Source organism: Sphaerodactylus townsendi, linkage group LG01 (assembly GCF_021028975.2).
Source record: "Sphaerodactylus townsendi isolate TG3544 linkage group LG01, MPM_Stown_v2.3, whole genome shotgun sequence".
Lineage (NCBI taxonomy): Eukaryota > Metazoa > Chordata > Lepidosauria > Squamata > Sphaerodactylidae > Sphaerodactylus > Sphaerodactylus townsendi.
In genome coordinates, this window is record NC_059425.1 from 76,615,192 (window position 1) to 76,636,961 (window position 21,770).

The following is a 21,770-nucleotide window of genomic DNA, read 5'->3' on the forward strand; positions in this document are numbered from 1 at the left end:
TTCAAACTGATTCATGTGGGGATTATGTGCGTGCCTTGCAGTGTTGACTAGATGGTCTTTTTGCTAACATGGAGGAAAAGTCGATTAAAGGCTACTAGTCGTACCATCTAAAGGGGACCTTCATACCTAGTGGCAGCAAACCTCTATACCAGTGCTGGGAAGCAGGATCAGGGGAAGGGCCTGTCCTGTGTGCCCTGTTTGTCTGAGCCTGGTCAAGGCACCTGATTGGCTGCTTTGTGGGACATTATGAGGGAGTAGGCAAACCATAGTTCTGATCTATCAGGTCTTCCTTATGTCCTTTCCAATTGATTCCAAACAGTTGAATTACTACTCATGGCCTAAAGAGAGGAATTTTCCTATTGCGAGACAAGGAGGAGGAGGAAGAGGGAAAAGAAGTTGAAGAGAAAGAGGAGTTGGTTTTTATACCCCACCCATGGCTACCTTTAAGGAGTCTTGCTTACAATTGCCTTCATTTCCCCTTTCCACAACAGAGGTAGGTGGGGGTGAGAGTTCTGAGAGAACTGTGATTAGTCCAAGGTCACCCAGTAGGCGTCATGTGGAGGACGGGGAAAACAAACATAGCTCCCCAGAGCTCTGCCACTCTTAGCCACTGTAAACCAAGCTGGATCTCATGATAAGCTCTAGTCTGATTCCAAACCCATACTGACACATTCATTTTTAAAGTGGCTCTCATCTGTTATTTGTCCTGAATTAACAATAGTGCAAGTGAACAAACTAAAAAGGGAACTCTGTGTGTGAAAAATTCATAGAATAGGGAATATTGGACTCATTCTTTTTGAATTACTTTGATCCTTTTACCCTGTCTTTCCCTTTCATTAAAGCAATGCAAGTACTTAATCTTTTAGAAATTCTTCTTTAACAGATGGAATAAAGATCTTGCATGGCAACTGGGACAAACATCCTACCCTGCTTACTTCACACAGATTTAACAATCATTATGGGACTTCCCCTTCCTTCAACCCGTTTTTGTTGTTAATAGAACGAGTGTATAACCTCTACCATCTAAATGTAACAACTAAAATGATAACACTTTTTCTGGAAAAACTGGAAAACATCTTAGTGAAAACTCAGTTAAGAAAATAGTAAAGGGTTAAAATGCTGTTCTAGTCAAAAACAGTGAAGGGTTAAAGGCTGTTCTAGAGAAAACAATTTTCTTTAAAGCTATGTGGATGGAGAGCAGTAGACCATTTCAGCTGTGGCATATGGAGTAAGGGACATTAATTGGAAGGTGTACTGCTACAGAGATTGGGAGAGAGCTGGGTGAGGGATTGGACATGGTGTACTGGCTGATTATCGTGCTCAGGATTCTAGGAGCTCTCTTTTCATTGCTATGGCTTATATAACCAGACAACTGGATAAAATACCTTCTGGCATCTTTGAGACTAAATGGTTTATTTGGCATGTATTCTTGTAGGCTCAGAGAGCCAAGAAATGGCTTAGATTGTTGACTCAGTTAAGGCTTGGCCAGAGAAGGTAGCTTAGTGTGTCAAATGTCATAGTTTATAAAAATGGAATGGCAAAAGAAAACATAGCACCGGTGGAGGAAGGTGTGAGAGTTTCAACTGAACTTTATATTAAGAGGCTTGAAAGTGTGCAATTGGTGAAGGATTACTTGATCCATTATAAAAGGTATCATTATTTTGCCCACTACACAGATACTGTTCTTTTGGCCACATAAACACCCCGATCCACTTTGTTACTGCTGCTATGCTTCCAGTGCAGAGAATAGCACTGCCATATGTAGCTGTGTCTGAATATAAGCAAAACTAAAGCTGATCAGAAGATGGACTGGAGATACCTGTGATTTTTTTTGTACCTTACTCTGTATTCCTTGAAAGAACAGTAGGAGACAAATGGCATGGCATATAAACCTGCATTCTGCAAGCAAGAATATATATTTGTTGTGGTTACAGAATGTGTTATCTTTCCACACATCAGTTCTTGATTCAGACATAAGATGAGGCAAGAAAACTCCTGCAGTGCATTATTCTGTCCCATGTGCACACTGGCTTGCTCTGTGCTGGAATGCAGATCTATTATTTTGGCTTCTGTCTACCTTCCCCCAAGTTTGACTGTGGGCCATAAAAATATTTCATTTGCAGACTTTTCTTATAATCAGTGTGCTACTTGTGCACTATAGCAATAACAGCAGCTTTGGTGCAATTTTACTGGGGAAACCGCACAGAGAAATTAGTGTTGATGCCTTGTACCCCAGGGCTACAGCCAAGATCCAATCCCCACCCTGCCCCCTACACTCTTTCCCCACAGACTGTTTAAAATCTTAGTAAAGTTAAAATGTACTCTGGTCTTGAGAATATGGTGAAGAGGGACAGAGGTGGGAGTTTTTTAGGAGCATTGAAGATGGCATGGTTTCTCGAAGTGTATAAACAATTTTGTCTCACTGTCATCAAAGGTCAAAAAGGTTTTATAGTGCCTCAGAGATAATAGAAGGAAAGGTGTGCACATTGGAAGCAATAATACCTCTGGAAAACCACCTGTAATGACAGTGGAATTTGACAGAAACCACCACTGAAGAGAAGCAGCATCTAGGTGGATCCCCAGGTTGCAAGCCAAGGTCGGCATCAAAGAGACCTCTTCCAACACCAGGGAAATCCTCACACACACACCCACGCGGCCTATCCAGAGGATCTCCGAGAGAATGCTGCTAGAACACGGCCATACAGCCCGGAAACCACACAGCACCCAAGAAGCAGCATCCTTGGGCAGCAGCCATTTTGAAATCATTTTCAGTGAGTCTTGCACATGAGTATATGGTGTATATTTTTGTATTGTTATTATATTTGTAATGTTTAATTGTTGTATTTTGGGGGAATCATCGTGACCCTCACTGAACCCTGCAAGGATAGGATGGGATAGAAGTTGAAATAAATAAAAATAAATGATGAAGGCAAAAGGTTTCACCATCAGTCTCCCAGGATATTGGTTTCAAAGTTTCTCGTTGCCAATATCACACTACCTTCAACTCATCTGGGGGAAAAAATCTCCAACCTAAGACCTTTAAGCCTCATGGTGAGGCTGCGCGAACATCTTATAGGATGTTTATGAAAGCCTATGAGATGGCAACGAAGAGGGCGAAAAGGGATTATTTTTTGCCCTCTCTCGCGTCCGCTAGCTTTCGCCCAGCACAATTGTTTCGTATTATTCCTGATTTCCTCATTAACCGAGGGTTCTAGAAATACTGAATTGGCTGTTGGCTGTGAAGCATTTATGAGCTTTTTTGTGGATAAAGTCACTTTGCTCCCTGCCACCTTTGCTACAATCAGCAAACTGGAGCCCTTGTTGCCGCCTTCAGGTCCTTGCCTGGACCAGTTTCCCTGCTCACTGAGGCTGATGTTGACAGAGTCCTGGCTGCTGTTAGACCTACTACCTGCCCTCTGGATCTGTGCCCCTCCTGGCTAAATAAAGTGTGCCAGGAGGAGTTAGGACCCCACCTGTTGAATATCATCAACTGCTCCCTTTAGCAAGGAGTGTTTCCAGGTGGGTTGAAGGAGGCAGGGGTCCACCTACTCTTAAAAAGACCATTTTTAGATCCTAGCAATCTGGCCAATTACCGCCCCATTTTGAATCTTTTGTTTCTGGGGAAGGTAATTGAGACAGTGGTGTTGGAGCAGCTTCAGGGCTTTCTGGAGGACACTTCGGCTCTTGATCCCTTCCAGTCCGGCTTCTATGCTGGGCATGGGACGGAGACCGTCCTTGTCGCCATCACAGATACGCTTCGCATGCAGCTTGACCAAGGCAGATTGGTGCTGTTGGTACTACTAGATCTGACTGCAGAGTTTGATGTGGTTGATCACGACCTTTTGACCCACTGCCTGGTTGTCTTTGGGATACAGGGCACAGTCTTTAAGTGGATTTCCTTGTTTCTCTGGGGCTGGAGTCAGCAAGTGTGGCATGGAGATCAGGCTTTCCAGAGGTGCCCGCTTCATTGCAGTGTTCCTCAGGGAGCATTACTGTCCCCACTATTATTTAACATCTATATGTGACCCCTTGCTCAGCTGGTGTGAAGTTTTGGGCTGGGTTGTCTTCAATATGCTGATGACACTCAGCTCATTCTGTTGGTGGTGGGGGGTGGGTGGCTCTACAACATTGTTTGGAGGCAGTCACTGGTTGGTTGAAGCAGAGCAGGTTAAAACTTAATCCATCGAAGTCGGAGATCCTCTGGATAGGCCGCGTGGGTGTGTGTGTGAGGATTTCCCTGGTGTTGGAAGAGGTCTCTTTGATGCCGACCTTGGTTTGCAACCTGGGGATCCACCTAGATTCATCTCTTTCTATGGAGACCCAGGTGACCCATGTTACCCAGATTGCTTTTTTCCATCTTCACCAGGTCTGGCAGCTGGCTCTCTACCTCTCCCAGGCTGACCTTTGATCCACGCAATGGTCACCTCCAGGTTAAACTATTGTAACTTGCTCTATGTGGGCCTCCCCTTGCGGCTGATCCAGAAACTGAAGCTGGTCCAGCATGTGGCGGCTTGCCTTCTCACGGGTGGCTCTGTTAAGGACCACACCTCCCCTATGCTGCACTGGCTCCCAGTGGAATTCCGGATCGTCTTCAAGATGTTGGTGCTGACCTTTAAGGCCCTTTGCGGCCTGGGGCCCACATACCTTCAAGACCACCTTACCCCACATGTTCCAGTTCGGCCTCTGTGTTCTGCAGAGGCAAATGTACTGGTGGTCCCCGGCCCTGCAATGATGCAGCTAGTCTCTACCTGGACCAGGGCTTTCTCCCTGGCCCCCACCTGGTGGAACACTCTTCCTCCAGCTGTTGGGGCCCTGTGGAACCTTGGTGAGTTCCACAGGGCCTGTAAAACTGAGCTGTTCCACCGGGCTTTTGGGGAGGCTAGCTAAGGATCTGCTACCCCATCTTGATGCCCCGTGGACTATGTATGTACACCATCTGCAGCGAACTGCCAATCCCCTCCCGGGGGTGTGAGAGCAGGGACTTGGGGTTCAGACGCCATCTCAAGGGTTTTTAATGTGAGTTACGATGTTGCTACTGATTTTCAATAGATTTTAATGCACCTTCTGATTTATATTGTTTATATTATGTTGTATTACTGTTTGATGTTGGTTTTATCGTACACCGCCCTGAGACCTTTGGGTCTATTAAATTAAATTAATTAATGAATCATCATCATCATCCACCTTTAACTTCATAAGTCACTAGAGAAAGTAATGGAAAATGAGAAGGTCAAGATCCTGTGGGACTTTCGAATCCAAAAGGACAAAGTGTTGAAACACAATGCACCAGACATCACCGTTATCAAGGACAAGAAAGTGAGCATCATCGACATAGCAGACCCTGGTGACAGCAGGGTCACTGGAAAAGAACACCAGAAGGTCACTAGATACCGCAATTTGAAAATCTAGCTTCAGCGTTTATGGCACAAACCACCTGAGGTCGTCCCAGTGGTAATCTGAACGCTGGGCACCATCCCAAAAACACTAGGGCAGCACTTGAAACTTCTTCGAATTGACAAAATTAACATCTGTCAAATTCAGAAGTCAGCCCTGCTGGGATCCGCACAAATACTACGCCGATACATTACAACTTCCTAGGCTTCTGGGTGAGGCTCGAATTGTAATGAAGGCCAACAACCAGCTAAAGATCTGGCAGCTGTGAAATTTACAACAACATCAATACTAGACAATTATTATTATTGTTATTGTTATTATCCACCTTTAACATCTTAAGTCACTACAGGAGTCCTAGGGAGTTGGCTCCTGCATTTTGTTGCCAATGCTGAATTGTTATCAGTTAATAGCCTGGATCAAGAAAAGGTATGGAAGGAAATGGTTTTTCTCCTTCTCCTAGTGGTCCGTTATGATTTTACCAGAAAAACTGATTTCTGGGGTTGCAGCAGCAGTCGCCTTGTGCGTGCCAGTGGACTGAAGTGAGGCGAGGAAAGGGCGTGAAATTGCCCTTCCCATTGCAGTCCACTGACTTTCTGGCTGTTACGTGAAAAGGATTCTGTGACCCTGGGAATCAAGTTTTCCAGACTAACAAATGTCTCTGGAAGATCTGTGATCTTCATGTGAGTGGACTGCTGGATCCAACCTCACATGCCTCACACCACCCCATTCAAACTATTTTATTAAGCCTCTTTTTCCACTTTCATTATCACAGCTTATTTAGCAAACATCCTTTAGGTGATATTGCTTGTTTGGACTATCCAGTTCCTTTTCAATACTGTTGAAAATGCTGAACAGCACTTTTCTATTTTCCGTCCTAATATACTGACTGAAGATGAGCCCTGGTTGCATATGAAAATATTGTACTATTGCCATTAAAGTTTCAAAAGCATTACGTGTGTATGTTAGCTTTTCACAAGTTTACAAGTTTATCTGAACATCTAACACTGAAGTTATGGCTTTAGAATGCAACACACCTTGCAAAAATTTAAATGGCATAAATGTGAACTCTTCCTAGGGTTATTAACTCCAACTGCATCTCCCCACCCCACCCCAGGAATTCAGTTTCACGCCAACACCTGTGTAATGTTCATTCTTTTGTTCCTTTATCACTCATATACTTCCTCTCATATACGTATTGTAAGAACTTCAGATTCCAATAATTCTCACCCAAGTAGTGAAAAAAGCATTGCTCTCAATGAGTCCTCATGGATTAGGAATGGGAATTTTAGTCTTGATTTCTTACAAGCCTCCTTTGATCCTGAAAACTTATTTTGTAGTCTGTTTTCACTTCTATATCACACCTTTTAAGTTTATGAATAGGTTTATATGTTCTTACCATGACTTACTATGGTTAAAAAGAAAAAAAGGAAATCCTTCAAACAAATAAAACAAATCTATAGAAGGGAATGACATACAGCTGAAAAAGATGTACAACAAAACCACCTTGAACCAACTGATTGAAGATGATGACTATATTCAAATAAATACATACAATAGAAATTAACAGTGTCAACTATTACTATTTTAAAAGTTCATTAAAATAGTATAACTGCCTAATCCAGAGCCCTGAAGAGGTCTTTTTGGCAGTGTGGGAAGGCAATTTTTTAAAACCCTCCCTGCTGCCAAAAATCCCTCTATTGGGCTCAGTGGACTTACACCAGTGGACTTATGTCAGTTCCATTTCCAGCCATGCCTCTGGAATGCCCCTGCTACTATGGTGAGGTGGGTGCTCTGCTCTGCATCCAGGCATCTTGGTGGGGCATTGCAGCTGACTGCCAGCAGATTTGGCCCTCTGCCAGAATAAGTCCCAGGGAGGACATTTCTATTGTCAAAGGGCCATGTCACCTCCAAGACTTGCTTCAGCCTCCCCCCACTCTGAATTGGGTAGATAAATGGTAGAATGGTAGATAAATCACAATAGAAAACTGATATAAATGCTAGTTTCTTTGGGGTGTTGTGTGGTTTCTGGGCTGGATGGCCATGTTCTAGTAGCATTTTCTCCTGGCATTTCACCTGCAACTGTGGCTGGCATCTTCAGAGAATCCTCTGAAAATCTTCTGAAGATGCCAACCACAGATGAAGGTGAAATGTCAGGAGAAAATGCTCCTAGAACATGGCCATACAGCCCAGAAACCACACAATACCCCAGTGATTCCGACCGTGAAAGCCTTCAACAATACTAGTTTCTTTATTTCAAATAATCCAGTGACTCAAACTTCTTGGACAATATAGATCATACTGATATTGCTTTCTAATTCTATCCTCATAGCCACTGCATCAATTTTTTTGCCTAAGCCAGCATTATACCTAAATCAGTATCAGCTAGCAAAAATGCACAATGGAAGTGGAAAAAGCACTAGTAGCAATTGTTGGCTAAATCCAGAAATCTGGCTGAATCTGGGAAAGGGCAGAATAAAATAAAATTGAATTGAATAAAACAAGCAAACAAATAAAAGGACCACCAGCATGCAAACAAAGAAAATAAGAGCCAGTGTTTCAACTACACCACATTTACAAAGACAGTCCAAGGGGGTCTCCAATGCTCTAATCTAGTGAAAACTTTGTGACCTGAGACCAAATAAGTAACAAAAACATAGAGGGCAGCCCCAAAATATGGAGTTTACATTCAAGATTGAGTCTCCATTGTGAACACAGCAATCAGAATATTAAAAAAGAAAGGAAACTAGAAGCTTCCCTAGAATACAGAACCTTCGGGTACAGGTGAAAACCAACTTCCAAGGTTGGCATTCCACTCAACCATGATTTCAGTGGGAGGACCACAGAGGACATGCAACGGGGGACTCAATTGATTTTCCAAAGGAAAGCTTAAGAAGTTTGATCAATAGAGCTATCACCTCTTGTAATCCACATGACCACCCCATACAAAAGCTGTGACAACACTTAATTCCCCAAAATGTGAATTGCTGCAGAAAGTAGAAGAAAAAAAATGACAAATGCTAAACTATTGTTGGCAGAGAGGATGGAGCACATGTCCACGAGAAGAAAGCTTGATAGAGAATTCCTAGATAGTGAAACTAGAATACCAGGTTAATTGGCTGATAGTTCAGCTTCCAAGACTACTACTTAATCTGAGGGAATCTTTAAATTTTTCACAATTAATTACCAAATCCTCAATGATACGAATTCTGAAAACCCTTCAGCAGCTACCCCATCTCTCTGTTCATAGTGTTGCAAATGTCTACAGCTTCATGCCAGTGTATTATAGTACTTAAGAGTGTTGGACTAGTATCTGGAAGACCCAGGTTTGAATTCTCGCTCAAAAAGTTTGGAATTCTAAGACAACTTTTAAAACAATTAGTATTGCTTCTTAATATGAGAGAAAGCTTGTGATTCACTCTTCTGAACCTCCTTTTCAAACAGCAGAGATGGGATTGATCCACAAAGTACTTCTAAACTCTTAACCCAATCTGCAAAAACTAATGCCTCTCTGTCTAAAACAAGTGGGTGCATTCTTCCCAGAACATTGGCTTTAAAAACCAGCTCCATCTCTACCTTGATTGGATTAATCTTTTGCTTGTTCTGCCTTAGTTACTAGACCATGGTAAAAGAAAGCATCCTTCTGGGTTGAATAATTCTATATGATCAAGTGGGTTATTTAGCATATACTAGGGCATATCCCTTTCTAATGTTCATATTTAATGGAGATGGGGCAAATATATGCTTAGTTTTCACTTCCCCCTTCGGGCTTTATGACAGCTTTCTAGCCTACAGGAATAACTTTCTCTTCCTTGCCTTTGGCATAATTTCCACAGGCAGATGTTTGTATTGCACTTATTAAGTAAAGCATTATTTTTTTTTTAAAAAAAAAGAATGTTGGCATCGTAAATGGGCACACAAGTGCTCTAGGGAAAAAAATTTGTTTTCTACTTTCACTCCTGGAAAGTTAATGCTATCAAATACATACTACTAAGGTTTTTTAAGTAGGGTAACCAGCTGGAGCCAGAAAATAGAACTTTGTTGTGTAACACCAGTCCGGTATGTTACACTGTTTATTAGTTGGTGCTAAATATAATTAGGGTTTTGGGGAAGCTGCAGCAATTAAAACTTGGGCCAACTTCAGGAAATCTTTGTTCCCTGAGAAACCGATGAACATGGCAGCACCTTTTCCCTATCTTGTCATGCAAGTAGATAAAATATGTCCAAGTAAAATCTATGAGGGCCTGAAATTTTAGTAAAAGGCGAAAGATTTGTACAATCTGAAGAGACACCACAGGACAGACTAGCTAGATTTGAGTCAGGTAGCACTTAGAGACCAACCACGTATTCAGGGTATAAACTTTCAAGAGTCTAAGCTCCCTTGCGAGCCTCACATTTTAAGACCCGTGGCCACAGAAAAGTTTATGACAATATCTCCTTGTAGCCATGGATACTACCCTGGGGACAGTAAACTGCTGGATATTTTGATTCCTGCAGAAACATCAAATGAAGAATGGCAGTTTCCTCAAAGAAAACCGGTACGTTTCGATACAATTGTTGAGCAAAGATATAAAAATACATTTGACATTAATAGCCTGTTAGACTAATTGTAGGCCAAACATTCTAGGGGGATTCTTGGGCTTGGCTTTGCCAGTAACAATAAGTGGGCACAATCTCCCAAGTATTGCTCCCACAAATACTGCATTTTTCCAGTGGAATTTGTGTGGGAGCAGCAAATGTTGGATTGTTCCCAATGAATTCAGAAATGCAAAAAAAAAAGCTTTCTTATGTAAAGTGTTGACAATTGGTGAAAACTTTTTATTGTACACCAAGATGCAAATAAAGTTTCCAAAAATGTAGCACATAGTGTTGCAAGAACCAAATTTAAGAAATATTATCCAAAGATCAGCAAGGAAAAATGTACCCTCTTTATCCTTTTAGGCTGCTAGTCTAAAAAGCAAGGTATGGATATAGTACATAAGATAAATTTAAATAGATATCTCTGCAGCCACTTGTTGACAATGAGATGCTGGTGTCATGACTGTAGATGTTTTTGGAATTACTTTGATTCATTTCATTCTTGGGAGAGTGATCCTTGAAGATAATGAATGAGTAGATTATTGTTTGTACATCAACCTACAATGTCTACCCTGAGAGATTTCAAAGAATATCTTCTTGCCCATTTTCCTTCCCAATCTGCATTTGAGATGGCAGGTTTGTTAACTACTAATATGTTGCTGATTGTCATCTCTACTTGCCATGTTAACTTGACCCAAGTCATGAATTCTTGATGTTGAATTACTTTTTACAAAATCACTTGAAAGACTAATGACCCCAATCAAAGAGGCAGGGCCGAATCCACTGCTGGAGGCAGCATGGGCCTATGCTGGAGGATAAGAAGGGAAGGGTGTGTGTGTGTGTGTGTGTGTGTGTGTGTGTGTGTGTGTGTAATATAAATAAATTATTATTCTTATATGAAATCACAGTTACCTGATTTGTTGCTCTTTACTGCTCCTTATGTCATCTGCTAATTGAATATCGGCCAGTCCCCTCCCGGGGGGTTAATGCCGGACATCACCTACTTATTTTAACTGTAGAAGATTACTGCTGCTAGTGTTTTAATGTTTAATTTATTTATTGTTTTAATTGAAACTATATGATGTATTTAAGTGTTTAATTGTTCTGTAAACCGCCCTGAGCCCTTCGGGGGTAGGGTGGTCTATTAAATTGAATAAATAATAATAATAATAAGAACTAAATAAAAACTTCAAAACATGACAAAATACAAGATGATAAAATACAAGATGACATCTGAAAGTGGATGTCAAATGATTATTGCACAAATCAGCAGTTGTGATCCCAGTGGTTATTGATACACTCGATGCCAAACCAAAAAACCTTGGATGGCATCTGAACTATCCAAGTATTGATAAAAACTCCACCTATCAATTATGAAAAAGCCACACTGCTTCAATCTGCACATATACTATGCTGATACCTAATGACATCCTAGGTTCTTAGGAAGAACCTGATGCATATGAAGGCTAATACTGGTGAAGATCAGGTAACTGTGATTTCATATAAGAATAATAATTTATTTATATTACACACACACACACACACTCTTCCCATTAGAGTGGTTCAGAGTGGATCACAACAATATAAAATACATGATAGTTACACAAACAATAAGTATCTCATTAAAAATGGTCTTAAAATTATTTCATTAACGTGAATGTTGAGCTTAATAGCATTGTTGTCAGTGTCCCCAGTTCATGCAACAGCCTCTGCATCTCTCACGAGGTCTTGAGCACCACTCAGAACCAAGTACAAGATCTCACTGACTCTATGAACAGCTGTTTCAGTCAGTCATTTGTGATATCTAGGAATCTCATTTCTACAGCATGATTCAAGTACATGTTTACCCAGTCAATGTGAATGAGTACTGAAGTCTCTCAGTATCATCACATTTCTGCTTTAGTCACCTCCAATATTTCCTTCTTCATCTCAAGATCAGCCTCAAGGATTTAATCAGGTGGGCACCCCATATTTAAGTAATCCTTAGAGCCGGTATTTCTACCCATATCACTTCTATTGGGGAGTTTATTCCCCTAATTTTTTCTAACTTATTTGATTCTATGCCTTCTGTGATGGGCAATGCAACACCTCCCACAGCTTGTCTCTCCCTGTCCTGTCTACTGTTGTATCTTAGTTCCTGAATGGCATGATAAGCAAGTCCACATCCATATCAAGTCATCCATATCAAGTTGGGGGAGATTTGTCCAGGTCCAGTTCTGTGCGTATTTGCCTTTAGTTTTGTGTACGTAAGCAACAGTGTTGCAAATGGAGTGTTATGGGATTTCCGGGCTGTATGACCGTGTTCCAGTAGCATTTTCTCACGACGTTTCACTTGCATCTGTGGCTGGCATCTTCAGAGGATCTGATGGTAGTAAAGGAAGTGTAGTATATATACCTGTGGAATGTCCAGGGTGGGAGAAAGAACCATTTGCCTGTTAACAAGTGTAAAGGATGCAATTAGCAAGTGTGATTTGCATGTTGAGTGGAATCCACCCATTTTAACATATGTAAGTAACAATTAAGTTCCAATGAAGTTGCTGAAATTGTTCATGTGCTTGTGGATTTCAATGGCTTTTGTGTGTAGTCTGACATAGCAGTTGTCAGAGTGGTCCAGAATTTCTGTGTTTTCAAATAATATTCTGTGCCCAGCTTGGTTTATCAATGTTTTGCTATTGCTGATTTTTCCGGCTGAATTAGTCTGCAATGCCTTTCATGTTCTTTGATTCGTGTTTGGTCCCTATGTAGATTTGTCCACAGCTGCACAGTATGCAGTAGACTCCTGCAGAGGTTAGACCCTCTTATCCTTTGCTGAACATAGCATTTGTTGAATTTTCTTAGTGGGTCTGTAGATTGTTTAGAGGTTATGTTTCTTCATCAGTTTCCCTATATGATCAGTGATTCCCTTGATGTATGGTAAGAACACCTTCCTCTCTGTGGCTGTTTATCTTCATTCCTGTGGTCTGTTCTTGCACGCAGCTCTTCTGATGTCTGTAGTGAACCATTAGCCTGTAGAGCCCAACTTAGGTGATTCAGTTCGTCTTGAAGGAGGTGGGGTTCGCAGATTCTTTTTGCACGATCTACCAGAGTTTTTATTGTGCTCCTTTTTTGTCCTGGGTGATGATTGGAGTTTTTATGTAGATATCTATCAGCGTGTGTAGGTTTTCTGTGTGGCCCAATTGTTGGTTCAGTTTGTGGAAGACGAAGACATTTAGAAATGGTAGTTTCCCCTCATTTTCTTTTTCCATAGTAAATTGGATGTTCAAGTGGATATTGTTCATATGGTCCAGAAACTTGTTTAGCTCCTCTTCTCCATGGCTGCATCCTCAAAATGGACGTGTCATCCTCAAAATGGAGCCAAACAGTGGGCTTTTTGGGTGCTGTTTCCAGGGCTTGTTTTTCAAAGTGTTTCATGTAAAAATTTGCTATTACAGGCTAAGAGGGTTACCTGAGGCTACCCCATCTCTCTGTTCATAGTGTTGCAAATGTCTACAGCTTCATGCCAGTGTATTATAGTACTTAAGAGTGTTGGACTAGTATCTGGAAGACCCAGGTTTGAATTCTCGCTCATGTCATGGAAGCTCACTGGGTGACCTTGGGCCAGTCCTACTCTCTGGCTCATTCCGCACATGCAGAATAATGCACTTTCAAACTGCTTTCAGTGCACTTTGAAGCTGTGCGGAATGGCAAAATCCACTTGCAAACAGTTGTGAAAGTGGTTTGAAAACGCATTATTTTGCGTGTGTGGAAGGGGCCTTTCACCCTAATACATCTCAAGAGAGGAGAAGAGGAGGAGGAGGAGGAGGAGGAGGAGGAGGAGGAGGAGTTTGGATTTATATCCCCCTTTTCTCTCCTGCAGGAGACTCAAAGGGGCTTACAATCTCCTTGCCCTTCCCCCCTCACAACAAACACCCTGTGAGGTAGGTGGGGCTGAGAGAGCTCCGGAGGCTAGATTGCCCAGGGGTAGGGAACCTGCGGCTGCGCCAGATGTTCAGGAACTACAATTCCCATCAGCCTCTGTCAGCATGGCCAATTGGCCATGCTGGTAGGGGCTGATGGGGAATTGTAGTTCCTGAACATCTGAGTCAGCAGGTTCTCGGTACCCCTGGACTAGCCAAGGTCACCCAGCTGGGCGCAGGGAGTGCACAGGCTAATTTGAAATTCCCCAGATAAGCCTCCATAGCTCAGAGGCTGCAGAGCTGGGAATCAAACCCGGTTCCTCCAGATTAGATATACGAGCTCTTAACCTCCTACACCACTGCTGCTTTAGGTCCCCGTTGGGGAGATGCAAGCTGCTTTAGGTCCCCATTGCAAGCTGCTTTAGGTCCCCATTGGGGAGAATGGCAGGCTATAAATGAATTAAATAAACAAATAAATATGTGAGGAATAGCAGTCTGAATGGGTCATTTAAAGCTTGGGAGCTAAGCAGGCTTGCACATAGTACTTGGATGGGAGACCACCAAAGAAGACCAGGATTGCTGTGCAGTGGAAGGCAAGGGCAACCACCTCTGCTCATCTCTTGCCTTGAAAAGCCCATCATAGCTTGCCATCAGTTGGTTGAAACCTGACAACACTTAGTTATCAGAAGACAATAGAAGGAATGGGTTCATGCCCTCTACCCATTATGCAGGCTGTTCCTCTGATTCACCATAATTTATTAACAGAAGCATTTATGGCCACGTATGGTCAAGGAATCTCTGTGGTGAAGGGGGGAATGGCGCCTGGGGCAAAAGGGTGTTTGGGCCCCATATCCCCCCGCCCCCCACTTACCTTAGTTCAGCCTGGGTGGGCCATTTCAGGATGATGTTGTTGGGACGGGGGAATGTCTGGGAGTGCTTTCACTTTTGCAGATGCACCGCTATCTACTGGCTCTGGCCTTGGAGTTCTGCGGCTGGGAAGGGCCTCCGGCCTGGACACTTGTGACTCTCTTTCGGTGTTCTCATGTAAAGTGGGGATTATGCTATCCATATTATCAACTGCTTGGCGCCTTTTTGCCAGAACTGTCTTCTTCTGTCCCTCATATGTCTTCAATAAAATCCTTGAAAACCTACAAGTGTTTTATTGTCTGAGCAGGGGGTTGACAGTCAGTGGCAGGGGCAGGGGTGGGGCCCTGTCAGCTGAACTAAGCCCCTCTAACTAAGGTTGAACTTACCTTAGTTAGAAAAAGCAGCCTGGCTGGGCAGATGCTCAACCCCACAGCCCAGACCCGCCAGGCGGGCAAGGATGGGGCCAGCGGCTCGGCTCATGGAGCTGCAGTGCAAGGGCAGAAGAGCCGCATGCGGCTCTTGAGCCGCAGGTTCCCTACCCCTGGTTTACATACATGCACTATGTGTTTGGGCATGTGTGTGTGCTCTTGTCACAGATTATGGTGAATTCATGGGAAAAGGCAGCAGGCAAGGCAATACCTCACTTTGTACATGTGTCAAGGTTACATACACATAACATGTGAATGAGACCTTTGACACTCCTCCAGTTTGTTGTCTCCAGTCTCATGTGTGACAATCTCATCTATGTACATCTATGTACTCCAGGATTGAAGTGATGTGCCCTTACTATGAAGGGCCACATAGATTTTTTTTGCCTTCAAGTCTGGCCAGAAATAATCTTATTTCTGTGGGGTCCTGTGTGGTTTTCGGGGTGGATGGCGTGTTCTAGCAGCCTTCTAGACAGAAGGAAGAGAGCTGCTTGTATTTGCTGGCATCTTCAGAGGATCTGATGATGATGATCAGACCATCAGATCCTCTGAAGATGCCAGCCACAGATGCAGGCGAAACGTCAGGAGAGAATGCTGCTAGAACACGGCCATACAGCCCGGAAACCACACAGCACCCCTGTGATTCCGGCCGTGAAAGCCTTCGACAATCTTATTTCATATTTAATACAGCAGTTTCAAGAATATGGAAACAGTTTTAAGAACCCTTTTTTAAAAAACAACTGATGTTGGCAAGCATACAGAAAATTTGACTTAACAAAGTATTAAGTAAGGTGTTTTATTTGATTGATAAATCTTTGGAAGGCAAAGACATTTAGCAGAACTTGTACCTTCACTGCCCTTTTAAGGTACCACCATTGACTGGTTCTCAGAAGCCTTTACAGTAATGCAGTAGCTATGTGCATGGCATGAAGCTTCCAGCTCTGGATTGGGAAATACCCTAAGACTTCAAAGGTGGAGGCTGGGGATGGGAGGGTTTGGGGCAGGGAGTGACTTCAACAGGGTATAATGCTTTACAGTCCACCCTTCAAAGCAGCCATTTTCTATGAGGGATCTGATCTTGGTTGTTTGCAGATCAATTGTAATCTCCAGGTACCATCTGGAAGTTGGGAACTTGCAAGATATAAAGATGCATGATTTCACTGGTGCTTGAACTGAACCCAGAGTCATATTTAACCAGTGTCAGTAATGGTGGTTTCTGGATTTTTAGTGTTATTCATTTTTTTACAACAAAAAGATTAATATATCTCCATGTTAATCCAGAAACCTCACTTCTGCCAAGCAATTTGTCAGATAAAATTAAAATGAGATGGGAAACAAGTCTGTTCAAAATCTGGTGGCAATTTGCATTCAGCAAATAGCACTTTATTTAGGTGTAGTAAAAAGAGAAATCTTTCAGCTCAATAGCTATCTGAATCTAAAAGCACCCTTGTTGCCTGAGAAATGGTTGCAGGGACTCCTTCTGTGTTTCTTATACAAATATGCACTTTGTTTACTATGGCTAAATGCAAACTGTCTGATTATCTTTGTTATAAAATCCCGTTTGAAAATCTTGTGTCTTTGACTGAATTCCTTTTGCAATGACATGCTAATGAATGATGACAATTTTAGCTGCTTTCTGATTTCCGTCTGGGACTTGTTGGAAGAAGAAAGTGAGTAACTAATTAAATAAGTAAGCTCTCTGTCCCAAAACAGTTTTTTTTTGAAGTATATTATTTCTTTATTGCCTTGAAAGTGATGTGGGTATCAACCAAGCATTCAGAACTGTCTTTCTCTCTCTGAAATGTTTGCTTGGGGCAGTCACTACATGTTGCTACTGGTCGGACACAAATCACATTGTAGAGACTTATCAAGAATCCAATCTCTCTAGGAGAAGGTAAGCTGCAGTGACAAGCTTGATAAGTGCTAACCCTCTTCAAAGTCTTACTAGAATAGCAGCCATTCAGCACAAAAGGCTATTTGGAGGAAAAGAGTCTCCTTTACTACCCAAACACACACACACACACAAACAAACACACACAGAAACAAATATACACAATCATACCCTTTTGATTCCAGAAGGGTAGCTGAGTCAGTTTACCAAGGCCAATACAAAGGAGTCTCATAGAACATGAAATGAATTGTGCAACAAATGCATGAGGAGGCAATATCTTTTCCCTCTAGAAATTGGTATAGTATCCAATGAGAGATTTCCAAACCAGTTAACTACCGTAACATGAATTCATCCTTCTGTCAGTCTCATGAATGTGCTTCCTCTTGCTCAGTCAGTGAACTTTTTGGGTAAGGTCAGATTCTCCCTAATTTAAAGAAGGTCCCTCAATTGCCCAATAGATACCAGCATTTTTTGTTTAAAAAACCCCCATCACTAACTTTACAGAAATTTGCTGAAAATAACATTACAGCAACATCTTACACCAATATTTGTGCAATTCTGATATGGCAGGAAAAGAAAGGGGGGAGAGGTTGGAATGAAAGTGATACTTGAAAATGAATACAAGTTTAAACACAAATTATATACCTACTGTCTTGCCTAAAAAATATTTTCAAGTTATTCAATATCAATTTAAAAACTCATGGATGCTATTTGTGTGTGCTTGTCTTTGTGTACATAACTTAGTAGGCACATTAATAATTTTAAAAATCTATGTCAAGTATAGTACAATTTCATTTACATTTTTTACCTTCAGGAAATCCCTTAACATGCATATAACTTAAAATTACAAAAATAACAATAATTTAAATTTATTTCTACCCTCTCCCCACTATTCTAATCCCCTTCAAAAATTAAATCTGTTAAAAAAGTGTAGGGAAATAATTGACATTACCTTGCTGGAGGTGTATGATTTTTTAAAAGTTCTTTTCTCCACCCTGTCAGTCTGGGTCACTTTTTCCAAGATGGTCTACACCACAAACTTCAGACAATTTTAGTCTAAAGAATCAGAAACAAGTAGAAAAAGGAGTCCAGGGCACCTTTTTTCTTTCTCATCAAACATTCCCGTCAAGCTCCCAGTAGTTTGAAAGACACATTAAACTCCTTCTCCCTCTCCCACCCCCTCCCTCCCTCTCTTTCTGTCACCACAAACACAGAGCTCCTTACATTGATGTAGCTGCTGAATTAGGCGGTGCACTTTTAAATTTCTATTCCCTCCTACTTTTTTTTCTTGGTGGGGATTTTGATATAGTGGGAACTAAATTGGCATGTACTATTTTTGTCATAGTGTTGAGCCTTATGAAAATCCAAGACTTTCTTCACTTTGTTTTGGTTTTATTACTTCAGAGTTTCTTTGTGTGCTCAATACTATTGAGGTTGTTCTTTCTTTTTCATAGGATACTAATAGCATATTTATAAGAATCTATTCACTGACAGACAGCAAAGAGTAAATATAATCAATAGACAAACTAACACATTTTTTATTCTGTGACAATGTATACATATGAGATGTGCATTTACTTGGGTTAATAGTAGTAGCTGTGATAGGAAGTATAGGGATCAGATTGCTGGTTAGGGTCAATTTCAGGTTTCTGCAGTCCCTGGGTGACATAGTATAACTTGGCTCTTTGTACAGCCCCTTTCTCCTTTAACTTTAATGCCTTCCATTTTTTTTATTTTGAGTACTATTCAATAACATTGGAATCAGTTGTGTAAAAGCACTACAGGTATTGTTCTGGAGGAGCCTTGGTCTCAGGATCTATAGAAAAGTTTCTCCACTCTCATCATTCACAGTGAGAAGTGATGAAACTTACTTTGAAAGTTTGGCATAAATGATGACTTGCATAGAGCCCCATCTGGTTGCATAATAGAAGTTTGTCAGTGAGAGAGACGCTCATGATGAACATCATATTGGTGGTGTTAAGCGAGTGATGACTTTACGAGTGTAGCCTTGGAGAACGACAATACAGGTCTGTGGCCATGTTACCCACAACTGTAATTAGGGCCGCCCCGGATAAACCGGTCGCTTTCGAGGGATGGCCTGTATTGTATCGCACCTGACTGAGGTCTTTGCCCTCCCCAGTCTCCATTCCTGAGTCTCCAACCTGGATCTGGCAACCCTACCTCCCCATCCTGCAATAGTGGCCAGGGAGACCTTGCAATCCTCTCTGGAGTATTTGGTGGTAATAGAGAGCTGGGGAGTGATACACCTAGGGTGTACTTGGTGAGTTGCTTCTACAAATACTGCTGCAATTCAGGGCATATCTTGTAGACCTATCATCCATATATTTAGAGAGCCAAGCTCAGCATGCGGCGAATATGGCTGGAGTCGGCGATTCAGCGCCCAATTGAAGACGCTTTCGGGACCATCCGCGATGGACCGGTTCTGGGAAGAGTAAGGCGAGACGCCAAGGCCAGAGCGCCGGGCGTCAATTCGGTTTAATCCCTGGGCCTCCGGCACATCGCCGAGGAGCCTGGGGATACCTCTGGCCTTGGCGCATCTGCTCGAGGTAAGTGGCGAGGCCAGCGTCCCCAGGCGTGTCCTCGCGACGTCGGAGCAACCCAGGGACAAGGTAAGTGCCAAGGTGGGGAGGCCGGCGGGCGGCCGATTGCCGCCATTCGCTCACGGCAGTTGCTTTTCACGGCATGTGATTGGCTCGGAAAGAACGCCTTTCCCAGCTGCTCTGGGGAATACACCCGGCTTCAGGCCGGGCGGCGGTACATGCTACGGCTCCGAGACGGGCATGCTTACTCGTCTCCAGTTGCCCACCATTTTCTGCCCACGTCGCAAGGAAACGGCCAGAGAGAGGTATAATCTTCCAAAGTCAGTCTAGCTCAGGAGCAACCTGCTGTTTCTGATTGCAGGAGAAGCTGGCTTTACAGAGTGCTGACTGGCTGACCGTTGTGGCAGTGCTGAATCCATTTCCTGCTATCACCTAGATGTTTTCTTTAATACAAAGTTTGCATAAAATAAAGTATCATTTTAAAGGACTCAAATATGTTAAGGGACTGAGGTGCTACAGAAATAAGGTAGCATTTGTTTGAAAGCACTTTCCCTCAGCCCTGTTATCACTCACCAGAAAGTGAAGGATATCCACTGACTTTTGTTTTTCTTTTCCACAGGCACTTTCTTCACAAAGGCACAGTGAAGGTTATAGGCACAATTATATCTTACTGTTTAAGATATAAGCTTAAACACTAACACAGATTTATTTAATAGGCAGAGGATACGGTAAAGGAAGGAATATTAACTTGGAGATGGATTTGGATAAGGCAAATAAGGCAAGAGAAGTATATTTACACAATTCACAAGAGAGTTTGGCACAGAGACTTACAGTTTTTGGTTTCTTCAGCACAAGACTTGATTGTAGTGGTGCACTGCCGACCCAGCAGTGCCGTAGTAGAACGTTGGGACGCCGACGGACCTGCGGCCTTGCCGGTCGCATCGCACCCCCACTCCTCATCCCCCATGAGTCACGGGTCGTGAACTGTCTGGCTCAATCACCGGGCGCAGGGACAATGATCTTGCTCTCAGGTGAGGATTAGGTTCAGACGCCAATGACGCTTCCTCTCCGCAAGACGTGAGCCAGATGAGATCATGCATCACCTTGATGATCTCCTCGACCTCCTGCTCGCCTGAACTCCCCCCAGTCCTCCCTCTGCTCCTACGAGAGTAACAATAAGTAAGGTGCGTATGGAACCGCAGGCTGGAGACTTCGCGGCTTATGAACACGGACCTCCGGGTTCCGCTGCTGGCTTATCTCCACCAGATGTTATCTCGGCGTCTCTTCGTCTTCGGGTTTCTATCAGCTTCGACCGCGGTGTGCTCTATCTGATAAGCTGGTGCTTCTAAAACCCGGAATCCTTCGAACTCTCCACCCTGCTCACCGTCAGCTTAGAAGGGGTTTCCTCACGCGATAATTTAAGTCCGCTGGATCGCGCGTGATCCAGGGACCACTGCTCGGCATCGCTTCGTCCTTCTGGATGGCGGCAGTATTCAGATGACACGCCGTCTCAGGACACTCTCGGCCCCACGTGAACACCGTGAGTATGGGGAGCTTTGCAAAAGCAGGCTTATGACAAGCACGCTGGACGGTAACTGAAAAGCTGCTAACTTAAATGCGGCAGGGTCCCCTCGTGAAGAGAAGCGGGAGCTGCGAAATTGGTTGAGGAAGGATTGGAAGCTCAGTGTCCATGGTACTCCAGAGGGGGGGGGACATTGAATCTTAAGGACTGGGAGAAAACATCGGGCGACTCTTCGCGATTGTGAGCCTCGGCGGCGCACGATGTCAGCTGCTACTGACGTGGAGACAATGTTTTGTCGCCATCAGCCTGCAGACCCACGGCTCCCTTGCTGTAGGTCAACTTCCTCCTTCGCTCTCGAATCTTTCAACCTTCAATTTCAACCCCGGAATTTTCGTCTATCCACTAAATTGGACGCCTGTCCTCCTTCTGCCCCTCGCTTCCTTCACCCATTCTCCAACTTCTCCCGCTGCTCAGCTCAGCCTCCTCCCCTTACTCCTCACGCCTTCCTTTCCTCGGTAAGCCACTGCATCTCCTCCGTCACAGCGCCAGCGCCAGAATGGCGCTTGTTTTCGAAACTCTCGCCGAGAACGTGATAGCCACTGCATCTGCAGAAGAAAGAAACCCTGGACGGAAGAC

At 43.1% G+C, this 21,770-nt stretch overlaps 1 protein-coding gene across 3 annotated transcripts in view; it reads right to left on the reverse strand.

Moving 5' to 3' along the window:
- VIT (vitrin) overlaps window positions 1-18,226 on the reverse strand; it is a 63,650-nt gene extending 45,424 nt beyond the window's left edge. For all 3 annotated transcript variants that reach the window (XM_048484474.1, XM_048484466.1, XM_048484458.1), the window contains exon 1: window positions 18,004-18,226. The gene's annotated coding sequence lies outside the window, so the exon portion shown is untranslated. The remainder of the gene's footprint in view (window positions 1-18,003) is intronic.
- Window positions 18,227-21,770: the final 3,544 nt, after the last annotated feature.